The following is a 14,625-nucleotide window of genomic DNA, read 5'->3' as shown; positions in this document are numbered from 1 at the left end:
GGCAGGCATGATACACAGCACAGGGGCAGGCATGGGCAGCCCAGCACAGGAACAGGCATGATACACAGCACAGGGGCAGGCATGGGCAGCCCAGCACAGGAACAGGCATGATACACAGCACAGAGGCAGGCTTGGGCAGCCCAGCACAGGAACAGGCATGATACACAGCACAGGGGCAGGCATGGGCAGCCCAGCACAGGAACAGGCATGATACACAGCACAGGGGCAGGCATGGGCAGCCCAGCACAGGAACAGGCATGATACACAGCACAGGGGCAGGCATGGGCAGCCCAGCACAGGAACAGGCATGATACACAGCACAGAGGCAGGCTTGGGCAGCCCAGCACAGGAACAGGGCAGGCATGATACACAGCACAGGGGCAGGCATGGGCAGCCCAGCACAGGAACAGGCATGAAACACAGCACAGGGGCAGGCATGGGCAGCCCAGCACAAGAACAGGCATGATACACAGCACAGAGGCAGGCTTGGGCAGCCCAGCACAAGAACAGGCATGATACACAGCACAGAGGCAGGCTTGGGCCGCCCAGCACAAGAACAGGCATGATACACAGCACAGGGGCAGGCATGGGCAGCCCAGCACAGGAACAGGCATGATACACAGCACAGGGGCAGGCATGGGCAGCCCAGCACAGGAACAGGCATGATACACAGCACAGGGGCAGGCATGGGCAGCCCAGCACAGGAACAGGCATGATACACAGCACAGGGGCAGGCATGGGCAGCCCAGCACAGGAACAGGCATGATACACAGCACAGGGGCAGGCTTGGGCAGCCCAGCACAAGAACAGGCATGATACACAGCACAGAGGCAGGCTTGGGCAGCCCAGCACAGGAACAGGCATGATACACAGCACAGGGGCAGGCATGGGCAGCCCAGCACAGGAACAGGCATGATACACAGCACAGGGGCAGGCATGGGCAGCCCAGCACAAGAACAGGCATGAAACACAGCACAGGGGCAGGCATGGGCAGCCCAGCACAAGAACAGGCATGATACACAGCACAGGGGCAGGCATGGGCAGCCCAGCACAGGAACAGGCATGATACACAGCACAGGGGCAGGCATGGGCAGCCCAGCACAGGAACAGGCATGATACACAGCACAGGGGCAGGCTTGGGCAGCCCAGCACAAGAACAGGCATGATACACAGCACAGAGGCAGGCTTGGGCAGCCCAGCACAGGAACAGGCATGATACACAGCACAGGGGCAGGCATGGGCAGCCCAGCACAGGAACAGGCATGATACACAGCACAGGGGCAGGCATGGGCAGCCCAGCACAAGAACAGGCATGAAACACAGCACAGGGGCAGGCATGGGCAGCCCAGCACAGGAACAGGCATGAAACACAGCACAGGGGCAGGCATGGGCAGCCCAGCACAAGAACAGGCATGATACACAGCACAGGGGCAGGCATGGGCAGCCCAGCACAGGAACAGGCATGATACACAGCACAGGGGCAGGCATGGGCAGCCCAGCACAAGAACAGGCATGAAACACAGCACAGGGGCAGGCATGGGCAGCCCAGCACAAGAACAGGCATGATACATAGCACAGAGGCAGGCTTGGGCAGCCCAGCACAGGAACAGGCATGATACACAGCACAGAGGCAGGCTTGGGCAGCCCAGCACAGGAACAGGCATGATACACAGCACAGGGGCAGGCATGGGCAGCCCAGCACAAGAACAGGCATGAAACACAGCACAGGGGCAGGCATGGGCAGCCCAGCACAAGAACAGGCATGATACACAGCACAGAGGCAGGCTTGGGCAGCCCAGCACAGGAACAGGCATGGCGCCCATAGTCCTATGGCATGCATGGCATGAGCCCTGCCTGCACCCCTCTAGATACGCCTCTGCCTCCATAACAAAAATATTTTTTTGGCTTATCACTAATTCCTGACAGGACGCTCTCTGTATTGAGTTTGTTTACTCACCCTGGATTTGTCTGGGTTTCTACCTTGTGCTCTGTTTCCTCCTGCAGCCCAAAAACACACTGGTAGGTAATAGGTTCCGCTATAAACTGGGCCTATACTGTAGTGAGAGCAGGGCCGGATTTGTACTTTTTACCGCCCTAGGCCATCTATCACCAGCCGCCCCCCCCCCCCCCCCCCCCCCCCCACACACGCCACCTCGTTGCCTCACCGCCCCTGGCCGCTATCCCCCCTAGTGTAAAATGTACCCCCAACCCCCGTGCATGAATACTATACCTGTTAGTATCCTCTTTTGCCTCCATAGTCTTCCTCACACATGCGCAATATGCTGGCGTGTAGCTGTGGACACTGACAGGCAAAGTATTCACACAGGGGCATGGTGGGTGCATTTTACACTAGGGGACAGTGCCGGGGGTTTTGCTGCTCATCTCGATATTACACACCCTTACCATTGCACACCTGATTGAGCCCCTTGGATCTTACAGAATGTCCGATCAATACTTGCAACCAATTTCAGCCCAAAATTGGTTGCATCATTGGTTGGACATGCTCTTGGCGGCAACTACTTTCATCCAATTCGATAATAATTATCGAATTGGATGGCCGATCAGCCAAGTCTCCTGATGTATGGACACCTTTAGGCTGAAGTGTACCTGCAGGATACAGCTTGCAGGGCTGAGACAAGTACAGGCAGGGCAGACAGAGTTCAAAGGTTAAATCTGTATGTTTATTACTCACTCACTATCACAGGAATCAGATGGAGCTGCGAACTGCACACAGAACTCTCAGTCCTCTCCTCTCCTCCTCCTGGCTGTACAACAAGACCATACTAAGTGCTATCAATCATGCCACCCACAGTCAGCCGCCAGCTGCGTGCACTCTTCTCCGTCTCCGAGACCAGTCCTCTTTCCCTCCGGCTCCACCAGTAAACACATGACACTGCACACATGAAGCACAGAGGCAGTCAGACCCGGTCCATCCACCTTGCATTAAAGTTTGTAGATAGCAGTGGGCGGCTGTGGACAGACCAGGTCTGGCTGCCTGTGTCTCATGCGTGCAGTGTCATGTGTACTGGGCTGCCACTCACACTGCTCGGCTGGGCTCTGCTCCGCTCCACCACGATCGCTACCTAGTGCTGCCATGTCCCCCTGTGCAGTGTGCATGTGCACAGTGTGCCAGGACCCGTCGGGGGTATCTTCCATCCCTCTCGCCAAATGGCAATTCAAGTCTGGCGCCAGGCACCACCAGTCAGTGAAAAACCGATAGTGCTAGCCAAGCCACTCCTCCTCAGCCACGCTATTGGGCGCTTGTCAGCAAATGAGCGTAGCGATTGGCTGGATGGGGACGGAAGACAATAGAGAAGAAGCAAAGCTGTCCCTCCCTGTGTGAGTGTCCGGATCCATCTAATATTAGAATCCGTTTGTTACAGCTGGGAGTGTGCAGAGCCCGTCCAGCTTTCCTGCCGCGAATGCAAACTCGCTCTGGTGATGCAGTCTGTGTAGTGTTTGTTGGGAGGGGGAGAGGCGAGCTGCAGGAGAGAGTGCAGACTGCAACTGGCGGCCGGGCAGAGCGTGGGCGGCTCAGGAGCATGAATTGACAGACGTTCCCCTGGCTGCACACATTTTTAAGCCCTCAGGCGCCCCAAACAGGGGTGAATTTCTGGCGCCCTAGGCCATGGCCTATGTGGCCTAGTGAGAAATCCGGCCCTGAGTGAGAGGGACATTAGACTGTGAGTATTGGCGTATCTAATGGAGTGCAGACATGGCACCTGCCATAGGGCTCCTGTCTCTCACCTCCCGATGGGTGAAAATTGCCCTGTCACTATATGCTCTCCAAAAGCACTCCATCCGTCCGACCCACCTCCCCATATACTGACCTCCATCCATGCTATCTCTCTCACCTTACCATTGACTGGTGGCTGCACTCCGTCATTATAGGGGCATCTGAGACCTCTCTCAGCTTAACTTTTGTTGCTGCTGTTCATCACTTCCTCATTATGTCTTGAGAACTCCTGGGTACATCAACATCCACAGCCGCCAGCGCGTGACAATGAATGGACTGAATGGTCTGCTGCACTGTGTCACGGTCAGTTATCTGTCTAGGTGAGGCGGCTGGCACACACGGATGCTGGCAGTCGTCCTGGGGGGTCTCGGCAGGCCTCCTTGAGGGGGTTTGTCGGTGCTCTCCAGCGCGCGTTGCGATGCGTGGCGAAAGCGTTGGCACCGCAAGGCGTTGGCATGATTGCTGTGCACGCACGTGCGCAAAGACGGCTGTTATATACATCTCCTTCTTGTTGCGCGCGTGATGCGCTGCGCCGTGCGCGCCAAACGGCCTATTTAAGCCTGGAGAGCCCAGACCTCTGTGCTGTGGTATTGCAGCAAGTTTGCTCCCATGACGTGACACTAGTCTGCCTGATTTCTGATCCTGCTCCATGCTGACCTTGGCCTGTCTGATAACCCGCTCTGTTGCCAAACCCCGCTTTGCACGACTACCCGATCTGTTGCCGAACCTTGCCTGTCTGATAACCCGCTCTGTTGCCGAACCCTGCTTTGCACGACTACCCGATCTGTTGCCGAACCTTGCCTGTCTGATAACCCGCTCTGTTGCCGAACCCTGCTTTGCACGACTACCCGATCTGTTGCCGAACCTTGCCTGTCTGATAACCCGCTCTGTTGCCGAACCCTGCTTTGCACGACTACCTGATCTGTTGCCGAACCTTGCCTGTGTTATGAACAGTGCACATAGCTTTGCACTAAATGCAGATTATCACTTATTATGGAAATACTGAAGACCAAACCACAGGTAAAGTGAAATAATGTAAGGTTTATTTACAAGGGCAGGATATATACACAAGTGTTGCTGCAATTGGTGCATGAACATAAATACAAGTGAACTGTACAAGTAGCAATATGATTGCAAACTGGCAATACGATTGCAGGCAATGTCTTACGATCAGACATACATAAACCAAATATACAGTATATACAGTGTGCACACAGTGAACCCCGGACCCTGTCTAACTAAGCTAACTAACTAATATATACATATATATACACACACAGGATAATATACATTCAAGCGCAGGACATATGCAGCAGGGAAGGTTAGTCAACAAGCCGAGATCAGATACCAGGACATCAAGCAATACAATCGGGAGCAGAAGAATAGTCAGACAAAGCCAATATCATACACCAGGGAGTCAAACAATCAGGTAGCAGGCAGACAGGTTACAGGTAGCAGGAATCAGGTACTAGGTATCAGGTAACAGGAAAAGGACCAGAACACAGGCTCTAGGGCTCTCATCACCAATGAACTAGCAAAGGTGTTCTGTTGGAGCTGGACTTATATACTGTGCAGGATGGTCATGTGACATCCTACAAGGCTGCAGAGACAGTTCCTGAATGCAGAGACCTCTGCTGGTGGACAGAGGGAACTTCATGAAGATTTTGCAATTTTCTTGAAATGAGGGGGGACATCTGCTGGTGAACAGAGGAAGTCCATACAGTTCACAAATGTCACCAGCAGGAACAGATCATGACAGCCTGTCTGATAACCCGCTCCGTTGCCGAACCCTGCCTTGCACGACTACCCGATCTGTTGCTGAACCTTGCCTGTCTGATAAGCCGCTCCGTTGCCGAACCCTGCCTGTCTGACTACCCGCTCTGTTACCGACCTTGGACCGTTCAGGGATCTGCTTCTCAGTTATCCTTCTACAGGACCTGCGTGGCAACATCATCTCTGGTGTACGGGTCATTGCAGTACCAGACCCGTCCTGCGGGAGTCTCCAGTTCCTGCTTGCTACAACGTCTGGATCTGTAAACACTCCTGCCCCGTGTTAACCAGAGTTCCCTGTTTCCAGCTCAGGGCCTTTGTTTGATAAGCCGCAGGGGCTGCTGCCCTCAGCACATCGGTCTCCATATCTCCAGGTACGTGACACACTGACACTGGACAGAGGCAGAGCTGAGTTCTAACTGGTTAATGGCAGCCAGCAATTCCAAAACACAGCTGAAACTGTTGCTCAGTATACACCACCAGTTAACCCCTTCAGGACTGCCTACTTTGGGCCTTTTTAAGGAACAGAGCAGTCTCTAGTGGTGGCACACCACATCCTTGCCCTTTATATCCCTAATTCCCTAAACATTCCCTGGTGGTCTAGTTGCCTTCCCCCCATGCAGAGATCGGCAGCAGGAAGCAAGGCTGGGTATTACTCAGCTTCCTCCTCTCTCCAGCCTCGAGCAGCAGTGACCGTCATTACAACAGCCAGCTCCGTACTGACACAAGTACGCAGTCCTGGCTTAATGACATCATCAAGGCGGGACGCATACTTCAGTCAGTCAAGGCTGGGTGCCTACGAGGATGGTCAGGAGCTGCGATTGTCGGGGGAACGCAGAGGGTAAGTGTGATCTGTTTTTAATGGGATCACTACCATCACCGGCGATGGTAGTGATCATGTGATCAGGAGCCAATCGGCGCTGCTCCTGATTAATGCCAGGAGACTAAGCTGTCAATTGACAGCTTAATCTCTGGTCTCGTAGGCGCGCGATTGTGGCTGGAATGTTAGGACCGCGTAGTGCGAAATATACGTTGTGTTTGATGCTTACAGCCACAAGTATGGCTTAGATTTTGAACTATGTCGGTCTGTAAGGGCCTTTTTCCACTACCCTGCGATTTGATTCTGATCGCAAATCGCAAGGTACTTTAATCTAATGGAAACTGCAGCAGCAATCTCCATTAGTGCTATCCGATTGCGATGCGATTTTGGTCAAAATGCGATTGTCGTCCTGCCGCGTTTTGGATGCGATTGAGCTTTACTATACTGAGTATAGTAGCTCAATCGCAATCGCATGGTGGAAATTGAAACGCAATTGTGATCGCATTTCATAGTGGAAAAGAGCCCTTAGGGGTTAAAGTACTCATGATTGCACTCCAGTCACCAGGAGCATTCTGTGCATGCTGAGGGACCTGGCAGACTATGGGGGGCTGGGAGAAGACCCAGGTAAGTTAAAATTCCCAGTTTTGCATCTTGTTCAGGCGTGCTTTAAATAAGCAAAAACTCAATACAGGGTTGCTTTAACCTCCCTGGCGGTAAGCCCGTGCTGAGCACGGGCTATGCCGCGCAGGGGGATTTCTCAGGCCCTGCTGGGCCGATTTGTACACTTTTTGTTTTGCAACACGCAGCTAGCACTTTGCTAGCTGCGTGTGCAGTCTGATCGCCGCCGCTCCGCACCGATTAGGTGCCTCCGCTCGCCGCGCCGCCCCCCCCCCCCCCCAGACCCCGTGCGCTGCCTGGCCAATCAGTGCCAGGCAGCGCTAAGGGGTAGGCCGGGACTCCCAATGACGTCACGACGTCGATGACGTCGGTGACGTCATGCCGCCCGTCGCCATGGCGACGGGGGAAGCCCTCCAGGAGATCCCGTTCTTTGAACGGGATCTCCTGATCTCCGATCGCCGGCGGCGATCGGAGGGGCTGGGGGGATGCCGCTGAGCTGCGGCTATCATGTAGCGAGACTTTGTCTCGCTACATGAAAAGAAAAATTTTTTTTTTTTTTAAAAAGAGTTTGCTGCCCCCTGGCGGATTTTTTGCAAACCGCCAGGAGGGTTAAAGCCATTGATTTGGGTGTAGACTTTCCACGCCACACTAAAGTTGCCCATACACTGATCGATAAGACCAACAGATCATTATCTGATCAGGGAGGGATCTATCTGCACGATTTGATTCCCTCCACACACTACACACAGATTTTCAATTGATATCAGCATGAAATCTTTGAAAATCTGTGCCTGACTGCCGGGTCTCTCAGTCCCTTTCTCCCCCCCATAGTCCCGGTCTTTGCTCTCCCAGCTGGCTGCTGTCTCTTCACTCCCAAGTCCCAGGGCACATGTGTGGTGTAATGCAGAGGTCAAACACTAGGGGCACTGTGGCATGTACCTCAGATGACCACTAGAGGCCTCTAGTATTTGGCATTTTGGACCCCACACAGACACACCGGAACACAAAAGTTAAAGACGATCAGGGATGAGCAGAAACTACGCCAGTGCGAATTTACGCATCGTAGTTCGCATCTACGCATCGTAGTTCATAGGCGAAGTTTCAAACCTACGCTTACGAATTTACGCCTAGCGAAGTACCGCTACGCGTTGATTACGCCCACTATGTGTAGTTAACATGTGTATTGAACTACGAATGCGTTACTCGCGTCTAATTTTCCGCATGCGATTGTATGCATACAAATTTACGCATTGGAAAGGGGAATGTACGCATAGAAGGGTTCCCAGAATATGCATTTCTAAAGAAATTAATGCGTACAATTTCCTGCATGCGGGCATAAGTATCCGCATACAATACGCTTTGCACTACGCGTAATTGCGTATTTTACCGCGTATTCTACGAAATGCATACGAAGCGAATATTTGTTTTCGAAGCCGTAGTTTGGCAAAGAGTAATTGTGTAAAACTACGCTTATTTCCAGCGTAGCGAAGTTGGCTGACTACGACCATCCCTGAAGACGATCTGTATCGATAAAAAATGCCCCTGGGGGTACTTACCTCTGGAGGGGGAAGCCTCTGGATCCTATCGAGGCTTCCCCCATCCTCCTCCGTCCCATGGCGGCAGCGATAGAGCTCCCCTAACAACGGGTATGTAAATATTTACCTTCCCGGCTCCAGCGCTGGTGCAGTAGCGGCTCTCGGCTAGGAAATAGGCGGAAATAGCCGATCCCAGTCGGGTCTGCTCTACTGCGCAGGCAGCTGACCCGACTGAGATTGGCTATTTCTGCCTATTTCTTAGCCGAGAGCTGCAACAGCGCCCCCGCTGGAACAGGGAAAGATAAATATTGCACCGCCTGACAAATTTGTAGGCTGTGCATCCCGTGGGATGCAGCGAGACCGCTGTGGGACACAGGAGGACGGGGGAAGCCTCGATAGGATCCAGATATTTCCTCCTACTGAAGTGAGTACCCCCCAGGGGAATTTTTTTGTACAGTCTCTTCAAGAGAGGAAGAAGCAGCTAGCAGGGAGAGAAGAGACCAGAACCAAGCTATGGACAGATGAGCGTAGTTTTGTTGGCTGTCAAAACAAACACCGCTAGTGGCATGCTCCCGACAAGCCTGTGTGATCAACTGATTCAGCTGAAAATCGGTCAATCAGGAGTCATTTGTAGCATCAATTTCTATCAGATTCGATCAAATGATGGATTTGGCCGGATATCGATGAAGAAAATCCATAATTGTATGGCCACCTTAAAGAGAGTCTGAAGCGAGAATAGATCTCGCTTCAGACCTCATAGCTAGCAGGGGCATGCGTGCCCCTGCTAAAACGCCGCTATAGCGCGGCTTAACGGGGGTCCCTGTCCCCCCAAACCCCCTCCGAGCAGCGGGGGAGCGCTTCCTGGTTGGGGCAGGGCTAACCGCCGCAGCCCTGCCCCATGCGCGTCTGTCAGACGCGTACCTCCGCCTCTCCCCCGCCCCTCTCAGTCTTCCTTCACTGAGAGGGGCGGGGGAGAGGCGGCGATGCGCGTCTGATAGACGCGACTGGAGGCAGGGCTGCAGCCGTTAGCCCTGCCTCCAGGAAGATCAGCTCCAGCGACCTTTTTCCGACCCAGGTTTGCGGGGGGTGGGTTGGGGGTAAAGGGACCCCCGTTAAGCCGCGGGATAGCGGCGTTTTAGCAGGGGCACACGTGCCCCTGCTATATATAAGACCTGAAGCGAGATTTAGTCTCGCTTCAGTGTCTCTTTAAGGCTTTATTCACATTATAAATCGCCAGCGATATCGCAAGCGCTGAGCGATTAGTAGAGAGCTTTTCAAAGCACTGAACCCTGCGCTAAGAAAAGCACTTTTGTAAGTGATTTTCTAAGGCATCATTCACACTTAGAAGCGCAAAACGCCGGCGATTTTTCCGTGATTTCACGTGGAAAAATCACTGGACAGTGCAGCGATTTCCCCCGCAATCGCGTTTAGCGCTTCTATAGCACTGATATGCGATCGCCGGGAAATCGGCCTGAAAATAGTGCAGGCTATGCATTTGCGTTTCGCGATTTTGGTGATTTGCGGCGATTAGCGCAAATCGCCCAAGTAAAAATGGGCCCAAAGGGTTTTATTACACTAGCACTTTCAAAAGCGCTAGCGTTTTGCTGAAATCGCCGGCAAAACGCTCAAGTGTGAATGGGGCCTAACCGCTTTTGCTGAGCGATTCGTTTATTCATTTCCTGACGTTAGCGATTTTAATAAAATTGAAACGTGCACATGTGAACTCTCTCATAGGAAATCACTGCACAATCACTTTTAGGGCGATTTCTAAAATCGACAGCGCTTAAAAAAAAAAAAATCAGAAACGCTCATAGGGCTTGATTCACTAAGACAAATAGCACACCTTATCAAAGTTACCACACCTTATCAGAGTAGCATAGTGAAATTATGCCTGCTAATTGGCAATGACGAGATCCCCACTCGTCCTGCCCTAAGCCCCTGCTGGTTCGCAGATCTCGCTATGCTAATCTGATAAGGCGTGTTAACTTTGATAAGGAGTGGTAACTTTGATACGGCTTGCTATTTGTCTTATGCTGGGATTACACCATACAATTTTCTGTTAGATTCTTTTGTTAGATTTTTCTGTTATGCTGGGGATACACGGTACGTTTCTGTACCGTGTATCGACCAGCTGATCCGGTCAGCTGATAATATTCAGCTGGCCCGATCAAGCCGCTCGACCCCCGCCCGCTCGATCCCGCGGTAATCGATCCGCGCGGACGAGCGGGGACGCGGCTGGGGTCGATCCGACGGCTTATCGAGCCGCCGGTCACAGAGCCGGGACAAGGTCCTCCAGCACCCAAGGCTGAGACACCAAAGTGCGCCCCTCCATCCCTCCCACCCCAGCCGTCACACACTGATTGCCATTAGACTAAGAGGCACCCCAGGGCCTCAAACACCTTAATCTCTAGTTATCTGGCTTGCAGTCACTGCCATGTATCCCTTTTTTATATTTCTCTCTGCTTCATACACAATAGGGGAATGATAGCTGAGTGAGTTGTGCGCCCCCTCCTACACTGTGCCCTTAGGCTGGAGCCTCTCTTGCCTCGGCCCGGCCCTGGCCGGTCGACCCATCTATTCCCAACATTAGATTTTCTGTTAGAATGCATAATTAGATTATTTTCTGTAGAGAATGGTCATTATCTCTGGTGCATTGTCTTCTGGTCATCTCCTGCTGAGTAGAACAATGTCTAATTGCTCGGCAGATAGATGATAAGATAGATTCTCTAAATTCAACATGTTGGAAATTTATCTAACAGAAAAATCTAACAGAAAATTGTATGGTGTAATCCCAGCATAAGTGAATCAAGCCCATAGTGTGAACAAGCCCTTAAGCCTCATCTACACGCGTAGATGAGGCGGCGATGTGGCTTATCAATCGAGCCGCTGATGCGGCTCAATTGATAAGATCCGACAGGTCGGATCTTGCTACCGCCAATTCCCTGCTCGTTCCCCGCGAGGGGACAATGGCAGGTAATCAAGCGGAAGATAAGCGGCGCGGGGACAAGCGGGTATCGAATCTGGCGCACGCGCGGGCGAGCGGAGACGCGGAAGAGGCGATCCGGTGGCTAATCGAGCCGCCGGATCGGAGCCTCATCTACGCGTGTAGATGAGGCTTTACAGCTAAAGCAAAACAGTATCTGAGTGATTTGTTTTCGATGGTAACAAGAGTCTGCAGGAAGCGGGGCAGATGTGAAGTCCAGAGATCTCACAGGAAGTTAAAAGCATGTTGTGGAAGGGGAGCCACGGTTATCTCCTCCATTAAAAGGATAACACGACGCCTCCCACGGAAGGGAATTGGCGTCTAACTGCTTCTGTTTATCGATTGCACAAGCCGGTTTCCACGGCGGTGACTGTTAATGCCGCCGTTTAATCCGTCATCTCGCGGCTCCTCCATGTATGGATCTGGGATTATCTTGTTATCCATCTTCTAGAGGCAGGAGGCCTGATGCCTTGGCTCTGCACGAGGCTCGGGAAATTAGAGAACGGCCTTGTGTGGCTGTGATCGCCGGTTACATTAATGGCTGACTGCTCCAGAGAAACAAAGTATCTTCGATGTTTCCATTAATGATTTGCAGTCTCCAGGGAGATGTCCTAATATGGGGTTTATACTATGCTGAGCGGACGTCTCATTCTGAGGATTGAAGCGGGTTTCGGTTGTAACAACAGCAACTAGTAGATGTTGTGCCATAGTGGTTAGCGTCATCAGAACTGCACATACTGCACGAGAAGTTCCAAAGACCAGAACAACGAGTAAACTTCAACTGGTGCCGACGAGTGATTCAACCTAATAGGGAGGTTCCACTGGTAATGGCGCATGAAGGACGGAGTGAGGACCAGAAAGGCTCTATGGTATACAGAGCCTTCTCTCTACTTAGGTATGTATAAAAACTTTTTGCTTTGGGGGGTAGGATTTCCCAAGAATCTTTAAGGCTAGGTTCACAGTAGGACATTGTGGTGCTGCTTTATAAAGGGCCCATTTTCACTAGGAGCGGTGCGATGCGGCTACATAGCCGCATCGCACCACAGGTGTCCTAAAACACATGCACAGCAATGGAAGAGTGACCACTGCATGCATGTTGTGTGGAGCGGTGCGGAGCCGAGAATATGCAGCATGCTGCAGATTCTCGCACGGCTGCATCCGCCCGCAGCCGCGTCCCATCTCCTCCAATACCGGCCGGCGGCGGAAGTGATGCGATGCGGCTAGGTAGCCGCATTCGCATCACTTTGTAGTGGAACCCGGCCCTACGTCTACGGCCCCTTTTACACTTAATCAGTTGCTCTCAGTTAAAACTGAAAGAAAACTGATTTTCAAAGTAAAGCCCATGTTTTCCTATGGCACCTTTCACACTTTTTCACTAATGCACTGCTATGGAAAAAACATGTACTAACACATACTAACACACACTAACTGATTCAGTGTAAATGGGCCCTTATAATGCAGCTTTTCGCAATGCAATTAAAAGCCTAAGGGACATTCACAGTGTGACGTTAGCGTTGCATTGTAACTTGTAGCATTATGGTAACACTGCTGCAGTGCGTTGCCTCTAAACGCACACGTTACCAAGTACAGGAAAGTATACTTTTCATTGCCTGTATGCTTTACTGTACCTTCTGTATGCCATGGTAATGCAGCTTTAATGTGCATTACCACCTTTTTTTTGGGATGCATTATAATGTTGCGTTGCGATTTTAACATCGCATCACAACGCACTGTCCTACTGTGAACCTAGCCAAAAAGTGTACCAGAAATGAATCAAATGCAAGGAATTAGGTTGGCAGCGGAGGTGCAACTTGCATGTGCGGAACAACGTGAATACGACCGGGAAACCCATCCCAGTGATGTACTTCCTGTCCAGCAGGGAGTACATTGCTGAGTGAAGGGGGCGACGGGCAGCAAAGGCCTTGAGGAGGGGGGGGGGGGGGGGGGCTGGTGGCGCTACGCATATGACCCTGTTGGCACACTCTGCCACAGTCATATGAATGACGTTTTGTGCGTTGGGGCTGAGCATTGCACCGCAAGCTCAATGGGCTAGGTGTAAAACCAGCCTGTATAAATCCTTACGTCAGGCTTATTCTAAAGGACCACTATCACGAAAATTGTATAATTTTAAATGCATGTAAACACATACAAATAAGAAGTACGTTTCTTCCAGAGAAAAATGAGCCATAAATTACTTTTCTCCTATGTTGCTGTCACTTGCAGTAGGTAGTAGAAATCTGTCGGTTCTGTCAGTTTTCTACTACCTACTGTAAGTGACAGCAACATAGGAGAAAAGTAATTCACGGCTCATTTTACTCTGAAAGAAATGTACATTTTTATTTAGATATGTTTACACGCATTTTACATTTTACGATTTTCACAATAGAGATCATCAATTATTAATCAATCATCTAATACTGAAAAGAGATGGTCAACGGCATGCTAGTCATTTTGAGCTGATCTTAATCTTATTTCATTTGTGCATCTTTGCAATGCTCCAGTTTCTGATGATTTTGATTGGTCTGATTCCAAGCTGCAAAAATGTTAATGAATTGAACATGAAATTTGTATCAATTCAGAATTATACGTATCTCACTGTCCACTGAGTATAAGAGACCGAGCTTACATCTCCTTTAGGCTGCTTTCACATTAAGACGTTACAGGCGCACGTTAGTGCAACCTGCAACGCAGCCCACCGCACAGTAATGAAAATTCAATGGGCTGTTCACAGTGCCCACGTTGCGTTACATTGTAATGCAGCACATCCGTTGAGAGTGCTGCATGCTGTATGTTATAAGCAGCTAAGCTGCGTTAGACTGTGTGCACATGCTCAGTAGTGTTGGAGGAGCAGGTCTTCCCTCCTCCTCCTCAGCCAGGCACATGGCTAATTAATATTCACTGCACGGTGTCACGTGCAGTGTTTACTTCCTGGAGCGCTGCTCTGTGCGGTGATTGGCCTGCTGAACCACGTGATGCCGCATGCGTCCAAGAGTACGCATCACGGACGCCAGAGTGAGCTGCACAACGCGGCTCACTCTGACGTCCACATCAGAGAGCACCAGGCGTTGCGTTAGGGGTGAGTTATGTGACCATAACGTCCCCTAAAACGCAACGTCTTAGTGTGTAAGTAGCCTTATGTTAGAGCGTTTCCATTGAGGGCACG

At 51.4% G+C, this 14,625-nt stretch overlaps 1 long non-coding RNA gene across 1 annotated transcript in view; it reads left to right on the top strand.

Annotated features, from left to right (window-relative positions):
* The first annotated feature begins 5,792 nt into the window (after positions 1-5,792).
* Positions 5,793-14,625, top strand: part of LOC137538619 (uncharacterized) — a 79,036-nt gene continuing 70,203 nt past the window's right edge. Inside the window, exon 1 of the long non-coding RNA XR_011024849.1 lies at positions 5,793-5,880. This is a non-coding gene — a long non-coding RNA (uncharacterized lncRNA). The remainder of the gene's footprint in view (positions 5,881-14,625) is intronic.

This window comes from Hyperolius riggenbachi, chromosome 11 (genome assembly GCF_040937935.1).
Source record: "Hyperolius riggenbachi isolate aHypRig1 chromosome 11, aHypRig1.pri, whole genome shotgun sequence".
NCBI classification, from domain to species: Eukaryota; Metazoa; Chordata; class Amphibia; order Anura; family Hyperoliidae; genus Hyperolius; species Hyperolius riggenbachi.
Note: the sequence above shows the minus strand (reverse complement) of the source record. Positions and strands in the feature narration are given on the sequence as shown.